The 17,587-nt window shown below is 52.0% G+C and overlaps 1 protein-coding gene across 3 annotated transcripts in view; it reads left to right on the top strand.

Annotated features, from left to right (window-relative positions):
- The first annotated feature begins 8,495 nt into the window (after window positions 1-8,495).
- The window catches only part of CDK18 (cyclin dependent kinase 18), a 28,247-nt gene continuing 19,155 nt past the window's right edge, over window positions 8,496-17,587 (top strand). For all 3 annotated transcript variants that reach the window (XM_030936871.1, XM_010362467.2, XM_030936870.1), the window contains exon 1: window positions 8,496-8,823. The gene's annotated coding sequence lies outside the window, so the exon portion shown is untranslated. The remainder of the gene's footprint in view (window positions 8,824-17,587) is intronic.

The following is a 17,587-nucleotide window of genomic DNA, read 5'->3' as shown; positions in this document are numbered from 1 at the left end:
CTCTCCTTCAAAAAGAACAATAACTAGTGTTAATTGTCCTCTTAGTATGTTCCAAGATCTATGTTAAATTTACATACTTATTCCATCTAACCCTCATCATGGCCCTATGAGAAGGGTGCTATACCCCCATTTTACAGATGAGGAAATGGAGGTACAGAGTACCAAATAATTTCCTCATATCACATAGACAGGACTTGAATATGGCAGATTGATTCCACTTGAACTGTTAATTTGTAGAGATTCTCTCTCTCTCTCCCCACCTCTCGACAGGGTCTCGCTTTGTCACCCAGGCTGGAGTGCAGAGGTACAATCTCAGCTCACTGCAACCTCCACCTCTCAGGTTCAAGTGATTCTCCCAACTCAGCCTCCCGAGTACCTGGGACTACAGGCATGCACCACTATGCTGGGCTAAGTTTTGCATTTTGTTTTGTAGCGATAGGGTGTCACCATGTTGTGTTGGCCAGACTGGTCTTGAACTCCTGATCTCAAGCCATCCACCTGCCTCTGCCTCCCAAAGTGCTGGTATTACAGGCATAAGCCACTGCACCCAGCTGAGATTCTCTCTTTAGAAACATACAGTCTCTGTTTCTCTATCTCACATAACACACACATACACACTTACACTCACAATGTTGGCATATCATGTTATGGGTTTTCAGACTCACTAAAGCCCTGCAAGGACCCTCTTCTGCTGCTCAGGGATATAATAGGGATATAAATAGGTATATAAAACTCTCCTATTTAGAAGGCTGGAATCCAGACTATGAGGTGCCTGAGGGCAGGAACTGTGGCAGTCACCAGGACTACTGAATTCAAACACCACTTAATTAGTGTTTACTGAAGGAAGGAAAGGGGAAGGAGAGGGAAAAAGGGAAGCAGTGAGGGCGGGCATGATCCCTGCCTTCAAGAAGTTCAGAGGTCTGGCCGCAAGGTGCTTATGCCTGCAATCCTACCACTTGGGGAGGCCAAGGTGGGTGGATCACCTGAGGTCAGAAGTTCAAGACCAGCTTGGGCAACATGATGAAACACCATCTCTACTAAAAATACAAAAATTAGCTGGGTGTGGTGGCGGGCGCCTATAATACCAGCTACTTGGGAGGCCGAGACACGAGAATTGCTTGAACCCAGGAGGCAGAGGTTGCAGCGAGATGAGATGGCGCCACTGCACTCCAGCCTGAGCAACAGAGGGAGACTCGGTCTCAAAAAGAAAACATTCAGAATCAAATTAGTCAGACAGTCTATTAATATGCAAAGACAAATGAGACTTGTAAATAACAGTTTAAAAGAAGAGAAGAGCCATCCCTCCAGTCCAAGCAAGATCCATTGCGCCAACTGGATAAAACCCCCGAATACTTACCGCAGGAAGTCAGACAACAGAGAACCGCTGGTCTAGCGGGGATTAGGGTGGTGGGGGACTAGTTGGGCGACCCAGGTGGTGGGCTTGGAGCTTTTCAAGAAGAATTCATTAAAGGTGTACACAGTGTTCCTGACAGCAGCTGTGTTTGCTTTCTCTCCAGGGTGGGGGTTGGCGGTGGGCAGGAGAGAAGGGCCAGGAGACTGGCACAGTCCTTAGCTCCTGCCTCATTTCTGCTCAGCCAAACAGCTCAGCAGCCACCAATTCTCCCAGTTTCCCTCTCCTGCCTTCCATTCACCCCTCAGCCCACCACGTTCAGGCCTCTGCCCTACTCCCATCTCCAGAATTGCCCTTGTCAAGGTCACCAATCCAGGGTTACCAACCATCTCTGTTTGCCCAGGACTTTCAATGCTAGAACTGGGAGAATCCCATGCAAACTGGGCCTGTGGCCACCCTACCAATGGCTTCCTAGTTGCCAAATTCAATGATGTCTTTCAATCTTGCTCTGTGGGCACCTTCTGACTCCCCTTTCCTTTCCGACACCTCTCTTCCCCTCGCTCCTGTCCTAACTTCTGGTCTGCTTGTTCTCTTCTTCCTTCATCAGTTTTCCTTCCTCGGCCAATTCAGTTCTGCCATGTTGGATCTCTAGACCAGTGGTCCCCAACCTTTTTGGCACCAGGGACCAGTTTCATGGAAGACAGTCTTTTCACGGACCGGGCAGGGAGATGGTTTCAAGATGATTAAAGCGCATTACGTTTAGTATGCACTCTATTTCTGTTATTATTACATTGCAATATACAGTGAAATAATTATACAACTCACCATCATGTAGAATCAGTGGGAGCCCTGAGCTTGTTTTCCCACAACTAGATGGTCCCATCTGGGGTGATGGGAGACAATGACAGATCGTCAGGCATTAGATTCTCATAAGGAGCGCGCAACCCAGATCCCTCACATACGCAGTTCACAACAGGCTTCGTGCTCCTCTGAGAATCTAATGCTGCCACTGATATGATAGGAGGCAGAGCTCAGGTGGGAATGTGAGTGACTGGGAGCAGCTGTAAATACAGATGAAGCTTTGCTTGCTTGCCTGCTGCTCACCTCCTGCTGTGTAGCCCAGTTCCTAACAGGCAGCCAACAGTTGGGGACCCCTGTCCTAGACCCCAGTGAGTACCTCATATATACTAGTCCTGGGCATACAAAGGCTAAAGATGTGGTCTCCAGCCTCAGGAAGCTCTCAGCCCAGTAAAGGAGGAAGACATGGAGCCCCCATGCACTGGGAGGCACACAGTGAGAGAAGTATATAGAACAGACATGCTTTCAACTGGGGAGTGATCAAGCCTGCATAGACAACATTGAGCCTGTGTGTGCCAAGGAGGCGGTGACTCTTGAGCTGGGTTTTGAAGAATGAATAGGAGTTTACTAGGTAAGTGGTGAAGGAGAGAACCTCTCCTGTAGGTGGGAACATGTGCCAAGGCAGGAAGCAGTGAAACACAGTGGTGTGTACAAGAGAAGTACTCATAGTTTTATGTGGCCGGACACAACAAGAGAGGGAGAAAATCAAGATGAGTTGACGAGGGAGGCAGGGCTGGGTTGCAGAGGATCCATATGCCACAAGGGAGTCTGTGAATGAGCACAAGGAGGCCCATAGCTCCTGAAAATGAATGGAAAATGTTGTGCATATGTGTTTTGACTCCTCAGATTTCATCAGATTCTGAAAGAGGCGTTGGGGACCCAAAGGCCCCCTGTTGGGGAGTTATTGGAAGCAAATGGGCAGAGGAGGAGCCACTGGCAGACTGGTCAACGGCTAAGGTTAAGGCCTCTCTGGCATCTGTCTGAAGGAGGGGTGTGGGGCCTGGAAGCTAAAGGCCAGTTGGGCCGGTGGGGCCTGCAGGGTTCGAACCTCGGCCTTCTTCCTTGGCCCTGAGTCTTTCCCAGTCAGCCACCTCCAGAGCACCATCCAACAGGCCTCCGGAGCATTTCTAAAAGTCTTCACCAGTATGTTCAACTGACTCCTCAAGTTCTACCTGGCTATGGCTAAAATCAGCACCTGTGCTTGGCTCATGGCAGATAGTGAGTAACTGCTTTTGAACTGAACTGAGATCCAACTGTCCAATGAACTCATGAGCTGGGTTTTAGGGTTTGGTTTTAGGTCTTCCTGGGGATCAATCAACTCTCTTGTGTCCAAAAATCTCAAAATTCTTAAGGTTTTCTGAAAAGAAAATCTATGGTTCCTATCCCTATCAGTTGAGAAATAATTTCATTATATTTCACTGTAATCCAAGTAGGAGCCTTTGACCCCATTCTCTAGGGGTAAAGAATGGGCTTAGAAAGCCCAGGTAAACTAGTTGTCTCTCCTCCCCCACCCTGCATAGAAATCCTCTCAGTGGCCTACCCCAGCCAGTGTGGCCTGCAGCCTCACCCCAAAGACTCTTCCAGTCTTGTTCCTAAGGACCACTTTCCCATTTACACCAGCTTTGTGTGGTGATTCTGTTGTCATGGCAACGCGTCAACCTGAAGGGAGTGTGTGTGTGCGTGTGTGTAAGTTTGGAAGGCGCCACTGGATGCAGTGGTGGTGTTCTAATTGGTTTGATAGTTGCTAGGGTCAACTGGTCTGTGATTGGCTGACTCTATTTATGTGTCCACCCTGTCCTAGAACCCTCTGGGGATGCAGCTGTTGCCTCATCTGAAGTCTAGAATGGTGTGTGTATGTGTGTGTGTGTGTGTATGTGTGCACGGATGCGTGCATATGTGTAAACACATGCATGAGTGCACACATGCCTGTACTTTCACCACAAATAGTGAAGGAAGGATATGACACTTGGTGCAGTGATAAAGCAGAAAGTCCCGGGCTCTCTGCTGGAATCACACTGCAAGGAGGTAAATGATATTTTTCTCCTAATCATCCCCACTTCTCATAAATCACTGGAAAACAATAGCCTAGGTTTAGCCAGAGGAGGAGTAAAAGTTGGCTCAGTCTAGCCAAGTCCTGCTGTCCCAATGACTCACAGACCTCTAACTAGCTAGGCCATAATGGGTCAGTCCATATTCAGGTCTCTGCTGCCAATCTCCCTCCTGCCTGCCAAAGGCAGGCTGTTGAGGTGAGTTTCTGTGTTCTCACTTGGCTTCTCATTTCTCATGTCTTTACTTGATTCCTGGAACCCTAAGAAGGGCCCTTTGGCCAAACACTGATGATCTCATACACATGCAGATCGTACTACAGTGTGCAAAGCACTTTGACAGTCACCTTTGCATTTAATTCTCACATTCTGAAAGGCAGGTATTCACACTATTCCCATTTTGCTATAGAGGAAAACAGAGGCCCAGATAAACAAAGTGATTTCTGCACCTTAGGGGCAGAGTCAAGTCTTCGGCTTCCTACATGTCCCTGCAGGGCTTCCAGAGATTGTGCCTGCTTGGATGCAGGGCCAGAGGGGAAGGCAGCCCTTGACAATGTGCAGAAAGGAGATTCTCTGTTGGCTGAACTCTCCTTGTCTGGATGCTGTGCCTCCCCGGGGAAAGTGGGGCGGGCGTGAACTTTGGTTTTTCAGAAGCTATTCAAATGCACTGCCCACACAGTCTGTGAGGGAGAGCTGTTTCCAGTTTCCCTGCTCAGCCCTCAGGCACCCAGGGACGCCTGTCCTATCTGCAGAGCAGTGGCATGTCACTGGCAGTGGGGAGGAGAGACAGGAGCAGAGCGGGGAGTGGGCTGAGCTGCCGCTGGGGCCACCATTGTCATGCTGCTCAGGCCTGCCAGCATTACACTGCTACACGGCTAGGGTGACCAGGGCCTCCCAGGGATGCCACAGATCCATTAGACTAGCAGAGGGGAAGGGGGCTGCAGGGCCCACAGGGGATGGGCCCCAGGGACTGGGGTGCCAGGGAAACCCCCAGCTGAGAGTCTATTGTCTGTCCCTCTGCAAAGAGGGAGTTAATGGGCTGCAGAAAAGAGAAACAGCATTGATTGGGTGCCAAGTTTACATCTTATTGAAACCTCACAACAGCCCCATGAGATAGGGACTGTTACCATCTCCATGTTACGGACAGGAAAGGAAGTCAGATACGTCAGTAACTGCCCAAGGTCACACAGTTTATGTGGCTTTAAAGCTCAAAGTATTGCTTGGTAAGGCAGCAGGGAAGGAGTCCCTCCTTAGTGGAAGACGTAGGTAGTGCTGCTTTGACTGTTTTGGGCTTATTGCAAGATGCACAGAAAGAAAGTTGGCATCAGAGGGCAGGGGACACCAAGGGTGTCCAAAGACGGAATTTTTGGAATGGTATAGATGAGAAGCAGAAAAATTAGGATGACCCAAAGGGCACACATACACAGGCCACTGATGTGTATGACCGCATATCATGGACTCCCTATCCAGCTAGGAAGCCCTGCCCAGGGTCACTCTTACCTGGTTCCCCCCTCCCACCTGCCCATCTGCACTTCCCCTTTCCTGGGGTGGCCAAAGCTTGGTGTGCCATTCTCTGGGCTCCATATAGATGCCCACCTGCAGTTCATCCTCTTCCTTCAACCCTGAGAAGCAAGACGATGCTTCAAAACTGAAGCTTTCAGAGATTCTGAAGCAATCCCATGTGGTGGTGGGATGTGACAGGCTCCGAGCAGGTGGCTGGCCCTACATCATTTCAGCTGCCATCTCTCCTCTGTGGAGCTGTCCCAAATTCTCTTGGGCAGAGTTAAGGGCTTCTTCCTCTACTCAGCCCATATTGCCTTGGTAGGTGACTGTTGCTCTGAACATCTTTCTCCCCCTGAATAGTGAGCTGCATGAGAATAGAAGTTCAGACTTAAAATCATCTATCCAATGCAAGGATTCAGTATAGTCCTTGTCACAGAGCAGATGCTCAATAAACATTTGTTGAATGGATGAATGATAGTAATTATATTTATTATCTATTGAGTTCTCCATTATGAGCCAAGTCCTATGCTAGGCCCTTAGCATACATTACCCTAATATGCACAACAACCATACAAGATTGATTTTAGCAACTTTACTCTACAGATGGCCTCAGAAAGGTTAGTTCACTTGCCCAAGTTCACAGAGCAACCTAAGGAGGTGCTGGGAATCAAGGCTCACTTAAGAAGCTCCAAGGTCCCACTCAGCCTATCACATCAGTGCTTCCAATCTTGACACTCTTGACTCCTTTATCTTCTAGAATCCAATAGTCACAAGGCTCCATGACCCTTTCTCCTACCTATCTCTCAAATCAGTTCTCTCCTCTCCTCCCTGATGCCGCTGTGTGGTCTAAGCTCATTCTCATTTTCCACTAGGATCAGCCTCCAAATTGGGGGTCTTCAGGACCCAGCACCTGCCTGCCTCTACAGTGTCACCTCCACCCCAGACTTTAAGCTCTGACCTCATGGAACTGTGGGTCCATATTCTTTCACCCCTGCACTCTGCACAAGGGATTACCCCTCCTGGAAAAACAGGTAAAACCCTTCCTCCCCTCTCTTGTCCCCTCATCCTGTAACCCTCACCTCAAGCAGAACAGCTCCTCCCAGGCATCCATAACACTAAGCTCCCTCCTACAGCATCCTAATTGTTTGCTTCCCTGCCCCATTACACCATGAGCTTCTTGTGGGCAGGGACTGGGTTATATTCATCTTATGTGCCCAGAGTCCTGGCTATCATTTGGCATATAAGAGATGTTGAGAAAGTATTTGTGGAGACCTCTTGACTTCACCCCCCTAGTTCCCTGAAACTCTACCCTTTGGCCCCACTCTCTCTAATCTGCTAGTAAACAGTTCCTTAGCTGTAGTCCTTCTCCCTTTCCCTCCCTGCCCCTTCCAAACCTCTTCATGGCCTCCTTCTCCCCAGTCTTCCCACCACCCACTGGACTATGGAGCCAGGCAGGTTGCTGCACACCTAAAGGCTCTGGATCCATGCACCCTGACAACACTTGGTGGTTTCATTTTTAGGAAGTGCTTGTGCCCAGGAAATCTGCATGCCCTGGCAGAGAAAGCGGAGGTTAAAAAAAAGAGTTGGGAGGCCCCCTGTGAGATGTCAATTACCCACAGGTCACTTTCATGCATGGGCCCAGTGTCTTCCTTCATTCTCCTGTCTCCTGCTGAGAGTGGGACCTCAGGCCCATGTCTTCTAGAAGGAAACTGTTCTATTCGCAACAACTCACGGTCCCCAGGGAAAGGTTCGGTAGAAGCACATGTACACTGTGGAGCATCCCCTCCTAAGGAGACCCTCCCTGTTGGAGACCCCAGACTGCAGTAGCCAAGCCCGCTGGGAGGGCAGGGGACACAGACCTCCTTGATGAGGTGCCATAGAGCCAAGACACATCTCCTCTCCTCACAGCCCTCAGGAGGAAGCAGAGATGAGAGGGGCCTGGCAGTGGGAACTGTGCCCTGCACCTCCATCCCCAGATTTTTGTTTTGTTTTTGTGATCCTTGAAGTCAGATGATGTGGGTGCAATGCCCATTGGTCTGAGTTCTAATCATGGCTCGCCATTAACTCTTGTGGCACTTTGGGCCAGTTCAATTGCTTTGCTGGGCCTGTTTCCCCTTCTGTAAAATGAGAGTGCCACTAGCTGAACCAGCCATTCTGTAACGCTTCTTGGATGATTCTCAAATATCCTGTGGAGTTTAATTCCAAAAGGACACGTTGAATTATCCTTCGGGGAGCAAAATGGGAATGATGGCTGGTAGCAAGGGCTTCATTCAGGTCCTGGAGAGGTGGGAACTTTGTCTGGAAAGGTAAGTGACAAGTCCCACTGGATAGAGTAGAAGGGGAGCCCGAGGGCTACTATTGTCAAGAAAATGACCACCAAAATTTGTCCATGCACATTCGTTCCTAGGGCGCTAGGTACTGGGAGGTACCTAGAAGAGGTAGGAACACTGCTTTAGAGATAGGCAGGCACTCTCAGTGTACCCCTGGCGCCTTGGTGTCCTGGGGTGATCCAGTCCAGAAGGCCTCATCCCCTAGCCAAGGCTCTCAGGGCCAGCTTTAGAAACGAAACAGGAAGAGGCACTTGGACCCTGGTTCCCAGAGTGGGAGAAAGGGGTGGGCACCCGGGCAGAGGGAGCCCTGGGGATTGGTAGCGGCTGTGGGTAGGGCGGGAGGGCTGGGGGCGGAGTCAACTTGTACATGTGAAAAACTCTGGCGGGGGCCGGGCATTTTCCTTCCTCCTCCTCCTCCTCCTCCCTCCTCTTCCCCACCTTCCTCCACTCCCTCCCTTCCCCTCCCCTTCTACCTCCTCCTCGGCCAGCTCAGGTTGCAGCTTCTCTGGGGAACTGCTCACCTTTCCGGAGCAGGGGAAGCTGCCCCGTGCCCGGGCGGGGACCCCAGCAGGGCGCAGGTCACGGCACCCAACCCCGCGGCACCCCGGCCGTCGCGGGAGGGAGCGGACGCACCGCGGCCCCCAGGACACGCGCGGTGAGTCCCGCGGGCGGTGCGCCGGGGAGGAAGGGGAGATCGGAGGAGGGGGCACCGCGGCGCCGGGTGTACGGAGCAAAGGTAAGCGGAACGGCTCTTAAAGGCGCAGTTTTGCTTTTGCCCTGGGGCGAGAGGTTGGAGGGAAATACCGGAGCGGCGAGAGGAGAGCAGAGATCTCGAGGCGTGATCTGTGTGATACTGTGTTGTGTGTTGAGGGGTGGGGGGTACCCTGGAAAGACCACTCCTAAGTTCCAGGTGCTGGAGAGGGAGGGCTATTTTGCAATCTAAGACCCTGCGCCCCCTCAGGGAGTCTCCATCTGGGATCACTTTGGCCCCTGGGCTCCCGTCTGAACCCTACAAAGCAAAGTTTTCCACCCAGTCCCGAACCAGGCGCCTTCTAAGCTCCCTTCATTCTGGGAAGGGCAAGGGTCAGGAGTCTCCAGAGACCAGAGGACCCGAGAGTGTGGGGCCACATCGCCGCCTGGAAGGGCTTCCTGGGCTCTGGTGAACTTTCCAGAGCGGCAGGCAGGGAGTGGGAGGCCGGAGCCCTGGGAAGAACGTGGAAGGACATGTGAAGCCCTGCAGGTCCCAGTTCTGGGTGAGGCAGGGGTCTGGGGAATGCTGCCTCTTCTCTCATTCCACCCCGGAAGACCGAAGGGGCAGTGCCCCCCGCCACCCCTCATCGGCAGGCGCCAGAGGGTTAATGCAGCAGTGGGAAAAGAGGCGGGGGCGGGGGGGGGGAGTAGTGGGCGGTGACCTGTTGGGCTAAGGAGATGTGCCTTGAGGATTCTGCTGTAGTTGGGGGAGACCATCAGGAATCTGAAATCCAAAATCAGGTCCGGACTGGAGGCCTCTGTTTTCGCCCTGTTGGGGGTGGGGATTCCCTGAAGGTGTCTGCAGACCTTGTGCTGGGTGGGAGTTGGGCCACAGAGACAGTGAGGGGTTTTCTGTGCTGCAGGGTCAGCGCCCTCTTAGGCACCAGCGCCGCCTCTCTTCCTTCTCTCTGGGCACCTCCTGGCAGTCGGGGTGGGAGGATTGACACTGTGGGAGTGGGAGGCCCTGGAACCTCTTCGGCGCTGTTTGCTACTGTCTCCCCTTCCTCCCCACCCCAGCCCAGCCCTCAGCAGTTACCCAACTGTGGCCTGGGCCCTGTGACTCACTAACACCACCGGCTTGCCCCTCCGGTGTCAGCACCCGGTGAGCTTTGGCATGTTCGCATGGCATTCCCCACCCCGGCATGGGCACGCCGCACATTCCTGGACACTGTCCTGAGAGGATGCCTGGAGCGCCTGGTGGACTGGCACGTCCTCAGAGATCCCCTGCCTTTAGCCTGGCCTTGGGAGGGGCCTGAGAAAATGGTGCTGAGGGTGCTGAGGGTCAGTGGAGTACAGGGCGACACTGGCTCCAGGTCTGAGTTTGCATCCTGAAGGTGTTCCAGAGAGAGGGTCACCTTGCCACAGCAAAGCTACTATCTCGGGTTACCCTGTCCCAGCCACCTCCTGTGCAGCTGAGGAGCCTGTGGGGCTGACCTCCCCCATCCTTAATCTGGGGTATACCTGACCATTCGGTTCCCGGGACTCTCCCCACTGGGTCTCCAGGACTCTCCCCATACCCTGCCAGGAGAATGGAAGAAGCTCTCCACGCGTGCCAGAAGAAGTTCTTCCCAAACTTATTGGGTGTGGCAGAGGCAGAGTAGACAAGCCTTAGTGGCCACCATTTGTTGAATATCTACTGTGTGCCAAGCAGTGTGTCACAACTTTATGAAGTAGGTATTGTTATCATCCCCATTTTACAGGTGAAGAAACTGAGTCTCTGAGGCCAGCTTTTCCAAGGTCACACGGAGGTGGGATCCAGCCCACTTCCTTTTGACACCAAACCTCTGCTGTCAACCCCTGCCCCATTATGGGGAGGTTGCGGCCCACTCTGGAGTTCTCTGGTCTGCATCAGTCCTCAGGAGAAGGAAGAATGGGGGTGGTGCTCCAAGTATTGAGGCTCCCATCTGTCTCTCCTGCACTAGGCAGAGCCAGGCTTCTTCATGGGGCACAGGAGAGAAGGCACTAGATCTGAGGAGCAAGTAGGTTCTTGTTCTGAGATCTCGTGGGATCAGGCTGCCAGCCCTGCAAACCCCCACTCGGGTCTAGAGGACATGGAGCTGCCTTTCAGGGTGCATTTGCTTCCTCTACAGACCCAGACTCTGTCCTCTGCCTACTTGGGCTGTCCTGCACTCAGGGGAATGCGTCCCACACTGTAGGGCAGAGCCCAGCTTGACTCTTCCCAGTTCCTACCCTAACCAAGCCTCTACTTTTTGGGATCACCCTATTGGGACTTTTGTCCAGCATCTCCATCTACTTGTCCTCTGATTCCTTCTGTTCTTCTCTAACTAAGCTGGAGACCTAAAGGGGAGGGCAAACGTCTGGCCTTGGTGGAATCCAGCTCCAGCATATAGTAGCTATGTGACCTTCCCTTCACTAGCACACTCATGAACTTCTCCCAGCATCTGTTCCCTCATCTGTAAAATGAGGATCATAACAGAGAGGGCTGTTATAAGATTTAAATGAAATAATGCACAGTGCCTGGTATGTAGCAGAGACTAAATAACCGGTAGCTATAGTGGTTGGTGGTGCTTGTTTGGAAAGGGAATTTCCTAGTGATTGTACCAGGTCTAAAGACCAAGGCAGATTTTCCCAGCCCCATCAGGCCAAGCCCTTAGTTAGACAGAATCTTTACTGCTCTTCTAGATTAGGGAGGAGGGCTCTGTGTAAGAATGGTGGTGGTGGTAGGGCGATGGGTTGGATGGAAATCTTCCAGGAGCAGCCAGGAATCTGTGTTGTGGGGGCCCTACCTTCTAGCAGGTATGAATGAGACAGGCACTGGGAGCTGGAGAGGCAGCAGCCTCCTGCTCTGAGGGGCCTCTGGCAGCACCTTCTTCCCCTGAGGTAGAAGGACCCTCCCCTGGTACTTAATTAATTGCAGTCCCTGTTCTGCTCTGTTGTTCAAAGTGAGTGGCTAGCCTGGTTCCAGGCCCACCTGATTAGGCCACCTTTGGGAATAAGTCCCATTTCTCTTCCTCAGCCCTGTGTCCCACCATAACCCCTTCCGTCCCCTTCCCTGGACTTTTCACCTTTGCCCTCCAGGCATTCCCTGCTGAGTGGGCACTTTCCCACATCCAAGGGGTGGGAGCAGACCAAGGTTAATCTTGTCCTGGCTCCCACAGCTGCTTATACACACACACGTGCATGCACATGCACACACAGGCTGGGCTCACAATAGCTCAGGCCGAGGGTCTGGGACCCAGGAACACTACAGAGCTGGTAGCTGGGCCTGGCTGGAGCTGGCCAGTGGATCAGCAGCAAGTCCGGAAGAGGAAAAGCCGTGGGCGCATCTCCGCCAGACCTCCTGTCTGAAAGAGAGCCCATCTGCTCCTAGAATCTCCACAGCTACATCTGCAGAGGAGGAGGGGTAGTGAGGCAAGTGTGAGGTTTGGTTTTAAACTAAAAAGGGAGGTGGGTGGATTGCTTGAGCCCAGGAGTTCGAAACCAGACTGGGCAACATGGCAAAACCCCATCCCTACAAAAAAATACAAAAATTAGCCAGGTGTGGTGGCACATTCCTGTAGTCCCAGCTACTCGGGAGGCTGAGGGGGAGAATCGCTTGAGCCTAGGAGATTGAGGCTGCAGTGATCCATGACTGCATCACTGCATTCCAGCCTGGGCAACAGAATGAGAACTTGTCACAAAAAAAAAATTTGAAAAGCGTCTTAGGCTGGGTGTGGTGGCTCACGCCTGTAATCCCAGGACTTTGGGAGGTCAAGGCAGGCAGATCACTTGAGGCCAGGAGTTCGAGACCAGCCTGGCCAACATGGTGAAACCCTGTTTCTCCTAAAAATACAACAATTAACTGGGCATGGTGACATGTGCCTGTAATCCCAGCTACTCGGGAGACTGAGGTAGGAGGATTGCTTGAACCCAGGAGGCGGAGGTTGCAGTGAGCCAAGATCGCACCACTGCACTCCAGCCTGGGCAAAAAAAACAGAAAAACAAAAAAACAAAAAACAAACAAAACAGGTCTTGAAGCAAAGCTCCCTGACAGCATGAGTAACCCTGGAGAGACTGGACACCTTGCTCTGGGAGACATGGGCCAGAACTTTTGAAAGGACAATGATGAGATCCTCTTTCCTGAAACTCTTGATAATGATCCCACCCTCTGAGCCTCCCTACCCCCACCATTAAATAAAAGTCTTCCCTAGAAATGGTGGGGTCGGGGTAGACAAGATGACCCAATAATGGCTGGCCGATGCACCCATGATTATTTACATGTTGAGTGTATGTCTCCTGTCCACCATGGGTGGAGGCAGTTTATGGACTTTGGGGTCAGTTCAAATTCTACCTCCTCCACTCAGTAACTGGTTGCCTTAGGTTAAGTAATTTGCTCATCCAGGTTTCAGTTTCCTCTTTTATAAAATGGGAGGATAATACTATTATCTTATGTGCTTACGAGGACTCCAGTGAGATAACGTCCACCCAGTAGCTCTTTGCTTTACCTGATGTCATTATCGAGGGGTGGTGGCAGAGTTAGTGGGCTACATTTGGTAGTTCTCAGTGCTTTTGGCCCCACTTGATATTTTTTCTGAAGTCAGGGTCCCTGCAAACATCAGGACTCAGCCCCCAAATTGGGAAGAGAACTCTATTCTTAAAATGTTTCTGGCCAGGTATGGAGGCTCACGCCTGTAATCTCAGAAATTTGGGAGGCCGAGGTGGGTGGATCACCTGAGGTCAGGAGTTCAAGACCAACCTGGCCAACATGGTGAAACCCCATCTCTACTAAAAATACAAAAATTAGCCAGGCGTGGTGGCAGGCGCCTGTAATCCCAGCTACTCCAGAAGCTAAGGCATGAGAATCGCTTGAACCAGGGGAGGCAGAGGTTGCAGTGAACCAAGATTGTGCCACTGCGCTCCACTCTGGGTGACAGAGTGAGACTTTGTCTCAAAAAAAAAAAAAAAGTCTACCCCCCCTCACTCTGAACACTGTTCCCCATCTTATCATTATTGAGGGAAATTCAGACACAGCTCCGGAATGATTACTGCCCTCAGAACTTGCTTCCTAAAGAAGCCTGCCCTTTTCTGCCTGGGGAATCTTCTCAGGAACCAGACCTTCTTCTCTTCTCTGGCCCCAGCCATCCAGCACCCCAGGATGTGGGGTGACCAGCCCAGGAGGGGACAGGGCTGTCCTTCCCACATCCTGGCAGGACCCACTGCCTAGAAGCAGGTGGGTGGTAGGTGTTATGCTAGAGGGCATCACTCTTGACAGAAGCAGCGCTGGCCCCCAACTCTGCCTGCAGCATGGGATGAACCCAGGAAAGGGGTCACAGAGCCCCTCCCTGATCTTGCCATGGAGCCCAGCTGGCAGCATCCCCTGCTGTGGCTGGGCTGGGCGCCGTGTTCTGTGTGGATGCCAAACCTGGCATGGCTCCTTCCCCAAGGAAGGTGGCCCTTGGGGAGGCTGTGAATTTCTTGACTGTGGTACCCAGTAAAGAGAGTGCCATCTCTACGCAGACCAATGCAGTCCCTTCCAACCCTGTACAAAGTCAGAAGCCCACAGTGTGGTCCCAGCTCTGCCCCATCACCCTCAGTGGCCTCCGGCAGATTGCTCACCTTTCTGAGTCTTGCCTTCTTTGCCTGAAGCAGGGCGCAGACCAGGGGATTTCCAAAGCCCCTTCCCAGGCTGCTGGTCTGAGTCTCTGACTTTTGCCAGTGCTGCTAACGAGGCGAGCTGTGTACTGGGCCCCAAGAGGGGCTCAGCCTCCTGTTCCTCCAAACTGTAGAGCCAGGGGCTTCCCCCAGCTGACATCTGGGTACCTGGTCCCTGCCGTGCTCAGATGGGCAAGGGAATCCTGGAATGCCTCAGCCCTGTCAACTAGGAGGAGAAGAAGTACCTCGCAAAGAAATGGATGCTGGATTCAAACACTACATAGGCACGGGATGCTCAAGGCCAGGGGTTGGCAAACCATAGCTCTTGGCCGAGTCCTGCCTGTTTTTGTATGGCCCATGAGCTAAGAATGATTTTTACATTTTTAAGTGGTCGACAAAAAGTCAAAAGAAGAAAATAAAGTTTTGTGACCCTTAAAAATTTTGTAAAATTCAAATGTTAGTGTTCATAGTAAAGTTTTACTGGTGCGAGGCCAAATTCATTCATTTACATCTTGCCCGTGGGTGCTTTTGTGCTACAAAGGCAGAGTTGCAGAGTTGCAACAGAGATGATGGCCCGCAAAGCCTAAAATAGTGGCTGTCTGGCCTCTTACAGAAAAGGTTTGCTGACCCCTGCTCGAGATAATCATAGCTCTCTCCAGACTTTGCACTAAACTGCTCCAGGATCTCAATCTAAAAGTACTTTCTTTTCATTTAAAAATAAGTGTTGCTCTTTTCTTCTTATGTAAGCAATAAATGTTCATTATGGAAATATTAGAAGATGCAGATAAGCAAAAAGAAGACATTAAAATCACCCATAATTCTACCACCCAGGAATAACTACTGCTGGTGTTTTGACTTACTGCCTTCTGGGTTATCAGTGTGCTGTGTTTATATGTGCATGCCTGTGACACGTGTATATCCTGCATACGTACAGCTTTTACAAACTGTACACATCTGTCCTCTTCACTTTAAAGACACATCTCGGCCAGGTGTGGTGGCTCACACCTATAATCCTAGCACACTGATAACTGATAATCTTTGGGATGCCAAGATTACCTGAGCTTAGGAGTTCGAGACCAGCCTGGGTAATATGGTGAAACCCCGTCTCTACTGAAATACAAAAAATTAGCTGGGTGTGGTGTCATCCGCCTGTAGTCCCAGCTACTCGGGAAGCTGAGGCAGAAGAATTGCTTGAACCCAGAAGGCAGAAGTTGCAGTGAGCCAAGATCGCGCCACTGCACTCCAGCCTGGGTGATTCCATCTCCAAAAGAAAACACACACACACACACGCATCTCAAACTGAACCCTTGGGGGACACCCAGGCAGGGTGCCCAGCAGGCAGCTGGACCCAAGCATCTGGAGCTGACGGGCTTGGTGGGGCCATGGCTACAGATCTGGAGTCATCAGCACGCGGGTGGTGGTTTCCACTTCGGGAGGGGATGACATCACCCAGGAAGCATGCCTAGAGGGGAAGAGCAAAGGGCCAAAGAGGAGAATTGTGGGAGTGTTGACATTCAAGAGACAGGTAGAGGAAGTGAGTCCACCAGACCCAGGAGGAAGGAAGAAGCAGGAGGAGACCCAGGCTGCCAAGGGAGTGGAATCCGAGGCCCAGGGTCCAGGACAGTGCCTGGTGCTGAGCAGGTGCTTGTGAAATGAGTGAGTGACTTTGAGGGGCCTGAACCCTGGTGAGTGAGTGACACTGATAAAGGACATTTAGAGAACAATTGAACAACTATGAGATGTTCAGAGGCCTGGGGGAGGCCATGCAGGCCAAGGAGGCCTCCGGGGCCCAGCCTGGTGGGAGGGAGACGTGGGGCAATCCAAGTGACCAGAAACTGGGAGCTGGTCAGAGGAGCCCAGTGGAGTTCTTGGCGGTGACATGAAGCTGCTTTTTAAAGCCAGTCTCTCAGATTGGAATGAGGAAGGATGGAGATGACCAGCCAGGGGTTCCTGTCAGAATGTGGGCACTGGGTGGCGTGGGCCAGCCTGGTGGGGGTGGAGTATAAATAGGAATACAGTTTAGAGATGCTGGGAAATCCTCCCCATTCCCTCCCTCCTCATGAGACTGAGAGGTCCCCAGGGATGCCAGGCTCAAAGGCCCCTGCAGCTCTGTTGCCAAAGTTGGGCATGGAGAGAAACCCAGAGACAGGACTGAAGGTCCCATGACAGGCCAGGAGGAGAGCTGGACACGGGATGTCTGGCTGAGAGAGGGCTACTGGGTGGGTGGATTTGACACTCTTCATTTCTTCTCCAATTTATTGTATAAAAGATGGTAGGCGTCAGTTTCTGTGCCAGAGCAAGTGGAGAGGAAACAGAAGCTGTTTCCTCTGGGTTTTAAGGAAGACCTAAGGAAAGGTTCCAGACTTTGGGATCTCAGAAACACAAGACAGTTGGGGAAGGACCTTCCTCAAGGGTCTTTAAAGAGGGCTGCTAAAAGGAGCAGAGAGGGCTCCTCTGGCTGGGAGAGTAAGGTGGGCTTTCTCTGGAGGCAGGAGGATGTGGGAGATGGAGGCCAGGCCTATCCTGGCCCCTTGTCCCATGCTCTAGTCTCTGATCTGGGATGTTCTGTACGCCCAGGACCAGAACTGACAGAAGGGCTCCTTGTCCCATCTTATCACTTGGACATCCTGAGCCTCTTCAGAGAGTGCAGACCAGCTTTAGCTGGGCCCCCAAAAAGGGTCAAAAGGAAAATACCAGAAGATGCAATATACCTCTATTCCTTGAGCCTCAGGAAGCCAGAGAGCAGCAGGGTGGACATCAGTAGGACTGAAGTGGAGCCACACAGAGGGGCTAGACGCGAGGTCGTGTGGGGTCAGGAAGGGTCATCTGTAGGAGTCAAGGCCAACATCTGAGCCTGAGTAGTGCACCTGCCCTGCAAGGCTCTGAGAATCTTCCCTGAGTGACAGAGCCAGGAAGAGGGCCACAGGCCCCTCCAAACCCCATCCCCACAGCTCTGGAGGCCCTAGCTCAATGCATGTTGCAGGAGGAACTTCTCATTCGGGTTTTTCTCATTCCAGTCCACTCCTCAATGTAGGATGGCACCTCCAACCCCAAAACCTCCACAGAACTCACTGGGGGAGTAATTGCTGGGCAGGACACTGCCCCCATTGCCCCAGCCCATCTCCCACTGCTGTCGGGCCACATGCTGGCTAGAGGAG

The sequence above is a fragment of the Rhinopithecus roxellana genome, chromosome 8 (genome assembly GCF_007565055.1).
Source record: "Rhinopithecus roxellana isolate Shanxi Qingling chromosome 8, ASM756505v1, whole genome shotgun sequence".
Lineage (NCBI taxonomy): Eukaryota > Metazoa > Chordata > Mammalia > Primates > Cercopithecidae > Rhinopithecus > Rhinopithecus roxellana.
This window is presented reverse-complemented; position numbering and strand designations above follow the sequence as displayed.